Source organism: Octodon degus, unplaced genomic scaffold, assembly GCF_000260255.1.
Source record: "Octodon degus isolate 3935 unplaced genomic scaffold, OctDeg1.0 scaffold00389, whole genome shotgun sequence".
Classification (NCBI taxonomy): Eukaryota; Metazoa; Chordata; class Mammalia; order Rodentia; family Octodontidae; genus Octodon; species Octodon degus.
In genome coordinates this window covers 5583-18278 of record NW_004524965.1, presented here as the reverse complement: position 1 = coordinate 18278, position 12696 = coordinate 5583, and positions in this window count along the sequence as shown.

Here is a 12696-nt window from a genome sequence, read left to right as displayed (position 1 = left end):
ACAGCATGCTGGGGAATCAAAACCTGGTCTGCTGAATCAGGCAATTTAATCTGCTGAGCTATCTGGCTTGCCATGCTTCATGTTTTGCTTGTTCGTTTGTTTGTTTTGTAGTTTAGGGAATAGTCTGCAGGGTGTTCAGGGTCTCTGTACTAGCTCTGATTCATAATGATCCGCCTATTTACAGCCTCCCAAGAGTTGTCATTATAGGTGCACACCACCACGCCCAGTCTCAGTTTTTATCTCAGTGCACCCAGGTGGCTGGGCTGGCACAGCAGTCCTGGAGATCGAACCTCAGCCCTTGCACCTGCTTTCAGGTGCTTTAATCACCTGAGCTATTTGGCCAGCCTTTCTTCATGTATTTTAAGTCTCATTATTGAGTTCACAAATGTTTAAAATGGTATAATCTTGCACAATTGGTTTATTAAACTTAATCATTATGAAATGGATTTTTAAAAATCTCTGGTAAGGTGGCACATGCCTGTGATCCCATCACTCAGGAGGCTGATGCGTAAGTATCACTGGGTGAGTGAGACAAACCTGGGCTAGAAAACAAGTTCAAAAAAACGCATAAAAACTCTGGAAATATATTTTTTTTGTAAATCTGTTTTCTTTAATATTAACCAGCCAATTCAGCGCTCTTTGATTTGTGTTAGCCTGGAGTGTGTGTGTGTGTGTTTGTGTGTGTGTGTGTTGATTTTGAGACATTGTCTCACTAAATAGTCTAGGCTGGCCTAGGAATTATTGTATGGCCTCAAACTCTCAGTGCTCCTGTCTCAGAACTCCAAGTATTAGGTTTACAGGCAAGCACCTAACTAACATTGCATATTTTTTCTCATCATTTTATTTTAACATTTTGCATTATTATTTCAAATGTATATTTTTTTCTACTCAAAGTGAAAATTTCTACCTTTCAGTGGGCTATTTATATATTTTTAAAAAACATCTATAAATATGATTATGTTTTTTTCTACCATCTTAATATTAGTCCAATGCTTTGTTGTTTTGATTCTTTGAAATAATTAATTTTGAAAGGTAATTATATTTATTGCCATTATTATATCTTTCTTGTTAGTCATTGCTATAGAGTTTACAGCATATATCTTTACCTCTTTATGTATGCTTCTCTCTGTATTTTTCTTCTTAAAACGCTATACTTTAATTTGGTTTCCCCATTTCTTTATTCTTTCTGTTGTTTTCACGTCTGTTATCTATATTCTAAATGTCTCACTTCTTTATTACTTTTACTTATATCACACAATTATCTTTTACACATATTTAAATGACATGTATTTACCTATATAATCACCATTTCTTTATGATATTGTGTAGATCAATATTTTCATCCAGTATCATTTACTTTTTGCTTGAAGATCTTCCTTCAATAATTCTTGCAGACTAAATCTGGTGATTAATTCTTTCGGCATCTACATGTCAAAGATTTTTATTTCACTCCAGTCTTTACAATAATTTTTAATAGATATGAAAGTCTAATTTGACAGTTTTATTTTTCTTTCAGTACTTCAAAATATTGAATTACTACCCTCTTACTTAATAAGGTTTAGATCAATATTGTTCCCCCAAATCTCATAAATGAGGCTTTTTAAAAGTGACTGGACTGTGGGGGTGCTACTTTCATCAGTAGATTAAGCCACCAGTGTGTGCACAATTGAATGCACTATTGGGAGCTGAGGTCTGCTCAGAAGAGGTGTGCAATTGTGAACATAACCTGGAAGGTGTATCTCTTTTCCTGGCCCCTTATTTCTCTGTCTTCTTCCTGGATACCATGACATAAGTCGCTTTGTCCTGCCAGACCTTCTTGCCATGCCTTCCTTTCTTGGAGCCAGCCAGCTATAGACTAAAATTGTGAGACATTAATGTTAGAGGAAATTAACCAAACGCACAAACCTAAATATTGCATGGTTTCTTTATATGAAAATATAATCAAAGAGCAAAACAAAAGTTAAATAATATAGAGTAGAGAGTTAGATCTTTTGCAAAAGAGAAGGGAACTAAGAGATGAAAGGAGGAGTAGGGAGGTGAAGAGAAGCAGGTGAAAAAAATATGAAGGTACATTATGCACATTAACCAACTCCCCCAAAGGAATGCAGTCACTATGTGCTGCAAACACATACTAAGAAAAATAAAAATTGAAGAAAAGTGAACCTAAACAAACCACTCCTTATTTTTTTTTCAGATCCTGGGATTGAACTGAGACCTTTGCACTTGCCAGGGAAGCTCTTATCCAATGAGCCATCTCCCTGCCCCCCCCTCCTTTAATTTGCAGAAGTTACTTATTATTTCTCAGTGACAAGAAAATAAATAGAAAGCTTTGAACAAAAAGCCTGTTCTCATCTGTATGACACAAGACTCTTGTATCTTGAAATATTTTTTCTGTACGCTTTCCCTTTGAAAGCCTTTAACTGTACATGTATTAAGCTGCTTTATGTTCTATCTCTTATCAGAGATATTGAATTCATCTCACTTCCCTGTGTCTTTTCACTCTGAATAAATTATTTTGCAATGTCAAACTTATATTTATTAATCTTTTGTCCTGTGAGATCTATTTGTTATTACTACTATTTAGTAGATTTTTAAAATTTCAAACATTTTAGTTTTCAGACCCATGATATTGCATATCTTCTATGTGCTTAACTTTTTAAACATATGGAAGATTATTACCACTTTTAAAATACCTTGGTGTAGTTTTAACATCTATGGCAGTTCTGGACTGGCTTCAACTGGATGAATTTTCCATTCATCATAGGTCTTTTAAATTTTTTCCTTACTTTGTAATATTTATGCAGTTTTATTGATTTATAATGAACACCCAATTCAATTCACCCATGCAAAAAGTCATATTAACAGTGCTTCCTATTTATTTATTTATTTATTTTATTAGTACACATTTACAATTAGTACATTTTTGTAATTTTATTAGTACAGGTTTGCCATTGTTTATTTTATTAGTACATGTTTGTAATTATTTATTGTATTAATATGCATCTGCAATTCATTAGTACATGTTTGTGGTTAAGCGTGCATAACGCAGCTTCTTTTTTGAATCCTCTTCCTCCCTCCTTCCCTAATTCCCCTATTGCAGTTTTCATTTCTATTGATATTATAAATCTTAGCTCATATTATGACACATAATATTTACATTTAATTGGGTTTATTAAATTCCTATACAAGGAACATCTTTATTCTATTTATTTCCCCTTTCCCTTGTTTCCACCCTTGAAATTTTTACCTTGAATTACTTCTCTATTGTAAGACGTCTATCCCCTTATCCCATTCTATTCATTTTTTATTATTCTCTTTGTACTGTGCTACCCTCAAATGAGAGAGTTTGTATAGTATTTAATCTTGCATGTCTGGTTTATTTCATTCCCTATAATATTCTCCAGGTGCCTCTATTTTCCTACATGTTTCAAATCTGTTATTACTTATAGCAGAATAATATCCCATTATATATTGACACCTCATTTTCTTTCATTTTTTTTTGTATTTTAGTACAGGGTCTACAGGGTCTCACTACGTAGATTGAACTCATAGTGATCTGCCTGTATTCAGCTTCCCAAGAGCTGAGATAATAGGTGTGTGCCACCACACCCAGTCTCAATCACCAGTCTCAATCAACATTGGAACATGTCCCCATATGGCGGACCAGAGATCGGACCCAGATGCTTTGTCTGCCTAACCAGGCACTTTAATCTGCTGAGCTATTTGGCTGGACCTAAATTTTCTTCATTTAATCATCCATTAAGGTGTATACAGGTTGTTTCCCACATATAGCTATTATGAGTGGTGCTGCTATAAAGAATGATATACATGTAATGCTGTAATATGAAAACTTAAAATCTTGGGGAAAGAGATCAATAAGGAGAATACCTGGACTGTATGGAATTGCTTTCCATTCTTTGAGAAATCTCCATACTGATTTCCATGCTTGTATTAGTTTACGTTTTCAACCTGAGTAAAGGTTCCTTTTACACCAAAACCTTGCCAGCATTTGATATTGATTCATTTCTTAATAATTGGCATCATTTCTGGAGTAAGAATTTTTTTCTCATAATTTTATTGATAAACAGATAGCAATGAGACATTTTCAAATCAAATCGTTAGGACGGTTTCAATAACTAACACACTGCATACATTCTTCTTAGTGGTTAATTGCTGTACAAGATGTGGACTTGATATCCTATTTACAAACACCATTAGAACAAATCATTCTATTCATTAAGAGAATGTAACTATATATCTATCTTAACCACTTTGAATACACAGATACAAAATGGACATTCATCTGTATCCCTTTTTTTCTAAGTTCCGTTATTTGAATATTATAGGTGTGTAAACTCAGCAAAATATTCTAAAAGAGTTCAGAGGCCATAATAGCATTGGGTCTTCTCTTTAACTGGCAATGTCAGAAATTATTGACATGAGTTCCCCACAGCTCAACATAACATCATGGCTTTACTTCCTATATTTCGTCTTCATACTTTTCTACTGGATGGTTAAGACCAAGGTAAAGCAGGACATATGCAACAAGAGTTGTAGATTTTTGGTCTGAGAAGGTCAGTGAAATCCCCTCAGGATTTATCCTGAGATCCTGTACCTCCGACTGGAGTAAGAATTTTTGTGTTCTTTGTATATTCCAAATATTAGCACTTTGTCTCAAGAGTAGCTGGCTCCTACTGGTTCCAGCCCAGGCACAGCATGGGTGAGACCATCTTCCACCACCTTGGGAAAACACCCACCACTCCTCAGCACTTCCTCTACACCGCCCGCAAAGTAGGAATTTCTGCCACATTCTGGGAACCCCCAGACCCAGTCCTAGCCCAGACGTGGTGAGTGTGTGGGAGAACATCCAGCTAACCTGCGCCAGCAGGACCTACTCATCCCAGCCCAAGCGCAGCATGGGTGAGACCCTCTTCCACCCCCTTGGGAAGCTCCCCACCACTCCTCCGCACCTCCCCCACACCGCCTGCTGAGCAGGAATTTCTGCCGCATTCTGGGAACCCCCAGATAATACATAGCCCAGGCCCGGTGAGTGTGTGGGAGAGCTTAAGGCTACCCTGTGCTGGCGTGACCTAGTGGTAGCAGCCCAGATGAAGAGTGGGTGACAACTTCTATCACCCTCTTGGGACACCGCCCATCACTAGGAAGTACCTCCCCACACCCTGCCCACAGTAGGAATTTCTGTCGTGTTATGGGAAAACCCAAATCCAGACCAAATCCACTCCCGGGGAGTGTGTGGTAGAGCTGCATCTACACCCTACTTCACCTTGTGCCCTCCAGAATCAGCTCAGGCCTGGCATAAAAGCCTAGGGTGAAAAGCTGCAGCTGCAAAACCTGCAGAGAGTGTAGGGGACAGAAGCACCCAGCTAGTCCAGGAGTAGAACAAATTGCCAGAGGGGCACAACAGGTTCACCCAAAAGGGCAGCAGCAGGAAGGAACTGAGAACAGCAGCCAGACTGAACCCAGGCACAACTGGATAAATCTAAACTTCGTAGATCTGAACCTGGACTTCAGTAGGTGTTAAAGTTATAACTGCAACAAAGATCTACAACAAGGTCAGAAGACAGTGCTACACAAAATGACAACAAGAGGGAGCAAACGTAATCTGAGAACCCAAGCACACACATAACAAGTGCAGAGCACACTAACACAGAAAAAATCGGAAATCACACAGCTGAAAGCAATGAAACAATGGCTTCTGAAATAAAGAAACAGCTGCAGGAAGGTATAGAGGAACTCAGATTGGGAGTGAAAAAAGAAATCCCTGAAATAATAACATCTGCAGTAAAGAATCAAATGCAGAAACACATGGAGGAAACCCAATGCCCACCCAGAACTAGTGCAGTGGACACTAGCGCAGCTAAAATGTATGAATTAAGAGCGTCAATAGTCAATAAGCAACCGCAGAAAGTCATAGAGGAACTCAGAGCAGAATCCTTCTCTACTAGCTCAACTCAAACGTACGAATAAATAGCATTGATAGTAAACAAGGAACAACAGAAAGTTATAGAGGAACTCAGAGAAGAGTTCTTTTCTGAAATAAAAAATAATTCTCAGAACTCATAGCATCTGAAGTAAAGAATCAACTACAGAAACATAGGGAGGAAACCCAATCTGGAAAAAAAAAAAATGCAGTAGAAGAATCTATTACTGCTTCTAAAGAGGACATTGATAGAAAAAATAGAGGAGATCAGAAAAATGACAGAATCCTTGAATGAGAAATACAGGAAAGAAATAGATCACATGAAGTAGAGTCAAAGAGATATAGAGGAAATTAAAATCTCAATCACAAGCTTGCAAAACTGCTTAAGTGAAAGGGAAGACAGAGATTCAGATCTTGAAGACTCTGGTACAGCTAGTGAAAAGATAAGAAAGGATCTCTAAAAAACAACTAGGATGCAGGAAAAATAATCCATCACCTGCAAGATGATGCAAACATGAAAAATGCGAGAAAAATAGGCATCAATGAGAAAGAAGAAGTCAATAGAAATGACATTAAAAAAATATGGGAAGAAGTAATAGCAGAAAACTTCCCAAATATGAGGAAACAATCTGATATTCAGGTAACTGAAGCATACAGAACACCAAGTAATTTCAACTCTGGTCAATCTCATCAAAAAGAGGAAAGAAAAAAATCAAATACAAGCAATAATGAATGAAAGCGTGTAATTCCAACAGACCCAGTGGAAATATAGAAGATTATCAACAGCTACTGTGAGAATCTTTACTCTCACAGAATAGAAGACACAGAATGAATGGACAGATTCCCAGAAAGGTACAAATTACCACAAAAGAATCAAAAAGATATAACCAGTATGAATAGCACAATAACAAACAATTAAATAAGAGATGTAATTTAAAACCTATCGAAAAAGTAAAGTCCAGGTCCGGAAGGATTCACAGGTGAATTCTAAAAGAAATTTACAGAAGATTTAGTTCCTATACTCCTCAAAATCTTCCATGAAATGGAAAAGGAAGCAATCCTCCCAAAATCATTCCTGGAAGCAAGTATTATACTGATACTGAAACTAAGGAAAGACACAAATAAGAAACAACAGGCCGATCTCCCTGATGAACATAGATGCCAAAATCCTCATTAAAATCCTCGAAAATGGAACACACCAAATCATCAAGAAGATCATACACCATCACCAGGTAGGATTCATGCCAAGGATGCAAGGATGGTTCAACATTTGAAAGTCTATAGATGTAATACAGTATATGAATAGAGCAAAACTAAAAATCACATGATCATTTCCATTGATGCAGAAAAGGCATTTGACAAAGTCCAAAACTCATTCATGTTCAAAGTCATACAGAAAATTTAAATAGATGGCTTTTACTGAAATCTGGTAAAAGCCATGTATGAAAAGCCAAGGGCTAACATAATCCTAAATGGGGAAAAACTGAAATCTTTTACTCGTAGATTTGATACAAGACAAGGATATCCTCTATCAACACGCCTATTCAATATAATTCTGGAATCATTAGCTACAGCCATTAGAAAAGAGAAAGAAATAAAAGGAATAAGAATAGGTAAAGAAGAAGTTAAATTATCTTTATTGGCAGATGACATGATACTTTACTTGGAAGACCCAAAATACTCCACCAAGAAAATGCTAGAATTAATACAGAAATTCAGTAGCAGGTTATAAAGTCAATACCCAAACGTCAAAATCATTCCTCTACACAGACTACAAACACACTTAGAGGGAAATTATTGAAGAAATAAATTTTACAACAGCAACGAGGAAAATGACACACCTTGGAATTAATCTAACTAAAGAAGTCAAACATCTTTTCAAAGAAAATTACAGTAATCTGAAAAAAGAGATCAGAGAGAATTTCAGAAAATGGAAAGATATTCCATGCTCTTGGATAGGAAGAACCAACATTGTGAAGCTGGACATACTTCCAAAATTGCTGTACAGATTTAATGCAATCCCTATTAGACTACCATGAACATACCTCACAGAGGTGTAGCAATCATTCCTAAAATTTATCTGAAACCAGGAAAGCCCTACAAAATCAAAGGCAATCCTGGGCAATAAAGACATTGCAGGAGGCATTACAATTCCTGACTTGAAATTATACTTCAGGCTACTGTGATAAAATCAGCTTGGTACTGACAACAAAATAGACCTGAGGATCAAGGGAATAGATTAGAAGACTCTGAAGCCACTATGAACACACTCAGCCACCTTATCTTTGACAAAGTTGCCAAACATACTCACTGGAAGAAAGATAGCCGCTTTGAGAAATGGTGCAGGAAAAACTGTCTCTGTACATGACAAAAAGTATAAATTGACCCAGGTCTATCACCATGCACTAAGGTAAAGTCAAAATGGATTAAAATCTAAGCATTGAAGTGGAGATACTAAATCTCCTGTAAGAGAATATAGGAGGAACTCTTGAAGACACAGGGGTAGTCAAAGACCTCATGAACAGAAAACAAATCGCACAGAAGCAGTTGAAAGAATTAACAACTGGGACCTGCTCTTAATGAGAAGTGTTTTTGTGTCAAAATAAATTACAAACAAAGTGAAATTTAAACCAACAGATTTGGAAAATACCATGACAAATAAGTACGCAGACAATGGTCTGCCTTCTAGAATTTATGAAGAACTAAAAAACATTAGTTCCTCAAAATTTAAAGACCCCATCCAGAAATGGGCATCCGAGATGAACACATGTTTCTCAGAGGATGAAATTATAGAAGGGAATAAATATATGAAAAAATGCTAAACATCATTAGCCATCTGCGAAATGCAAATTAAAACAACATTGAAATATCATCTCACCCCAGAAAGTTTGACTATCATAAAGAAATCACCCAACAACAAATGTTGGAGAGGCTTTGGGGAAAAAGGTACTCTCCTCCACTGCGGGTGGTAATGTAGACTGGTACAACTGTTATGGAAATCATTATGGAGACTCCTTAGAAATTTGGACTGCAAATCCCATTTAAACCAGTTATGGCTCTACTAGGAATTTTCCCTGAGTATCTGAAAACATCATATCATAGGGATATATGTCTGCCTATGTTTATAACAGCACAATTTGTGATGGACAAATCTTGGAAACAACCAAGATGCCCATCACCTAAGGAATGGTTGAAAAAGATGTGGCATTTTTACTCAATGGAGTATTATTTAACTGTTAAGAATGATAAACTTGAAGCCTTTATATTGAAGTGGATGCCAATTGAACATACTCGTATGTGAAATAAACCAGACACACATGTGTAAATATCATAGTTTCCCTAATATAAGAACTCAACAGAAGAAATACAAATAGGAAGCTATAATTCAAGTAAAAGGAATGCAGGATTTCAAGGACTCACTAATCAAGAGAAGGAAAGGAGAAGAGCTAGGAATCATGACAATGTCAAGCCACACAGTCATATGTAGAAGATGGGCAAGGCAATGACACTGAGAATCTTCAGAAGATTTTTCAATCTTACAGTTAATTGGAAAGATTCTTACTTTGACTAACTTTATATACTGATACCAGTGAACTAAGCTACTGCACTGAATATGGTAATCTGTAATAGTAGTTTCTGTCATTCTGGTCTTCTGAATATGGGCTGCTTGTCATCACATGCCTGTTCCTGCTGTACTGTCTCTCAGGTTGATGATTGTTAAAAAAAAAGTGGGATGGTGAATGAAAGCAAGAGAGAGAAAAGGGAATATTGTGAAACTGTCCTGCTTCAAGGTTTTATATGTTTAGATTTTTGGACTTATGTGTGAACATAGAAATATATAATTCTTTATGTCTATTTTTAAAATATATTCTAATTTTTAAATGTTTTTCAACATATTCCATAGGGACTTAAAGTTTAACATATCAGTACTTGAGGAAAAGTACCTGTTTCATGTTATGCCTAAGATGCTTGATATTCAGACAGATAGTGAGGTTAAACTTAACACCCTAGGTTGTATGATATTAACAATAAGCTTGTCTTCTGTATTGTCAACAACCTACATTCGCAAAGCAAAATTAGAGAAAAACGAGGGCCACAAGGAAGTCCAACATTTTGATATTAGCTTTCCAAGGTCAATTAAGTCTCCGGGCATTTGAGAACGTGTACTGTAACGTCATTGTAACTCGGTAGTGTCCAAATTTTCTAATCAAGGAGATTATGGGGCCAAAGAGGAAAGTGATGGATGATGTACATTGTGCCTAGGGAGAGTCACATGGAGAGAGGACATTTTCTCAGGCTTTCAAAGAAAACAGATTGGCCAAGCAATGGCCGTGACTCATCTACATGCCTGACACTGACAAAACTTCTACAATCTGAGGTACAGGATCTCAGGAAAAATCCTGAGGAGATTATACTGACCTTATCAGTCCCAAAAGCTACAACTCTTGTTGCATAGTTACTGCTTTACCTTGGTCTTAACCATCCACCAGAAAAGTATAAAAATGAATTATAAGAAATAAAGCCACGCTATTATGTTGAGCAGCAGGGGACTCAGGTCATCAATTTTTGACATTGCCAGTCAAGCAGAAGACCCAATACTGTTATGGACTACTGGACTCTTTTAGAAAATTTTGCTAAGTTTATACACATATAATATTCAAATAACGGAACTTAACAAACAAAGACGATACAGATGAATGTCCATTTTGTATTTGTGTATTCAAATTGCTTAAGATAGATATAGAGTTACATTCTCTTAATGAATAGAATGATTTGTTCTAATGGTGTTTGTAAATAGGATATCATGTCCACATCTTGTACAGCAATTAACCACTTGAAAAAATGTATACACCGTGTTAATTATTGAAACTGTCCTACTAATTTGGTTTGAAACTGTCTGATTGCTATTTGTTTCATAGTAAAATTCTGGGGAAAAATAAAATAAATTTTTAAAAAATTAAAAAAGGTGTAGTTGGTTAATTTTTCCCCATTTGTTTGGCTGTCTCTTCACTCTACTGATTGATTCTTTTACTATATAGAATCTTTTTGCTTCATATAATTCCATTTGTTGATTTTTGTTATTTCTTATTCAATTCAGTTTCTGATTAGGAAATACTTTCTTTATCTATGACTTTAAGGGTTTTTTTTAACCTATGTTACTCAGTGGGTTTAAGTTTTCTGTCTTAATGTTTAGATGTTTGATGCATTTTATTTGAATTTTGTAGATGTGAGATTTATAAATTTTGGCCTTTTTTTTTGAAGACCAAGTACCTAATACATCAGGGGAATGTTTTGTATCCTCAATTCTATTCCACTGATCCATGTGTCTGTTTTCTTTCTAGTACTGTGCCATTTTTATCACTATTTTGCTTTGTAATGTAGCTTGAAGATAGGCATTCCTATGCTGGTTGCTACACTTTTGTTGCCAAAAATTTATTTTGCTATTCGAAGTCTCGTTTAGTTCCATATGAAATTGAGGATGTTTTGTAAGATCTATAAAGTATGCATACTCTCCCCAAAAGGCCTACTTAAATTACATGTAAAAGAATAAAAAATATCCCACTCATATTATCAGGCCACTATACAATAAAAATAGAAATCAATCACAGAAGAAGTCTTGGAAAAGGCAAAATCTCCTGGCAAATTAATGGTATATTCATAAATAACCAGTGGGTCAAACAAGAGATAAAACAGACATAAAAAGTATGGTATAACTCAGCAAAACATATGGGACAGTTTGAAAACAGTTCTAGGGAAATGTTAATCACTATCAATGCTCACTTTAGGAAAACAGAGCAAGCTCAAATAGACAACCTTGTGAGAAATCTTAAGACACTTGAGAAGCAACAAATCATTTCCAAACAGAAATGAAAGAGGAAAAGTATGTAGATGACAACAGAAGTCAATGAAATTGGCACTGAAAAAAAAATCAAAGAACATTGTCTTTGAAAGAATAAATGAAATTCATTAGCACCTAGCCAGACATACCAAGAGAAAGCAAGAAAAGACTCTCATAAATGCAAGTAGAAATGAAAAATGTGAAGTCACAACAAACATGGTCATATCAACAGATGCGAAATGTGCTTTCTACAGAATCATACACTGCTTCATGATAAAATAAAATTATGAAAAAAATAATTATAGACAGACCAGACTTGAATATATTAAAAGCTATATATGACAAACAAATAACCAGAATCATACTAAATGGAGAAAAACTAAAAACATTCCTCCTAAAATCAGGAACAATACAATTATGGGCACTATGACCTCATCTATTCAACATAATCCTCAAAGCGCTAGCCAAAACAATTAGGCAATAGTAAGAAATAAAAGCTATATGGAAGAACTCAAATTATCATTTTTTCTGATGACATGATACTCTACCTAGAACACCCAAAGAACTACACCTTTGGTGGAACTCTTACCACTAATAACAAACTTCAATAATATAGCAGGATACAAAATTAACACACAAAAATCATTATCATTTGTGTACACCAACAATTAATTAGAAGAGTAGAAAATTGTACGCATAACAATATTCAGAGTAGTCTCAGGAAAATGAAATCCCTAGGGATTAACCGAAACAAGAAAATGAGGGGCCAGGGTGGTAGCTCAGTAGAATAAGTGTTTGCCTGGCAAGCACAAGGGCCTGACTTCAATCCATACTTCCATCAAAAGAAGAAGAAGAGGAAGAAGAAAGAGGAAGAAGAAAAGAAGAAGAAGAAGAAGAAGAAGAAGAAGAAGAAGAA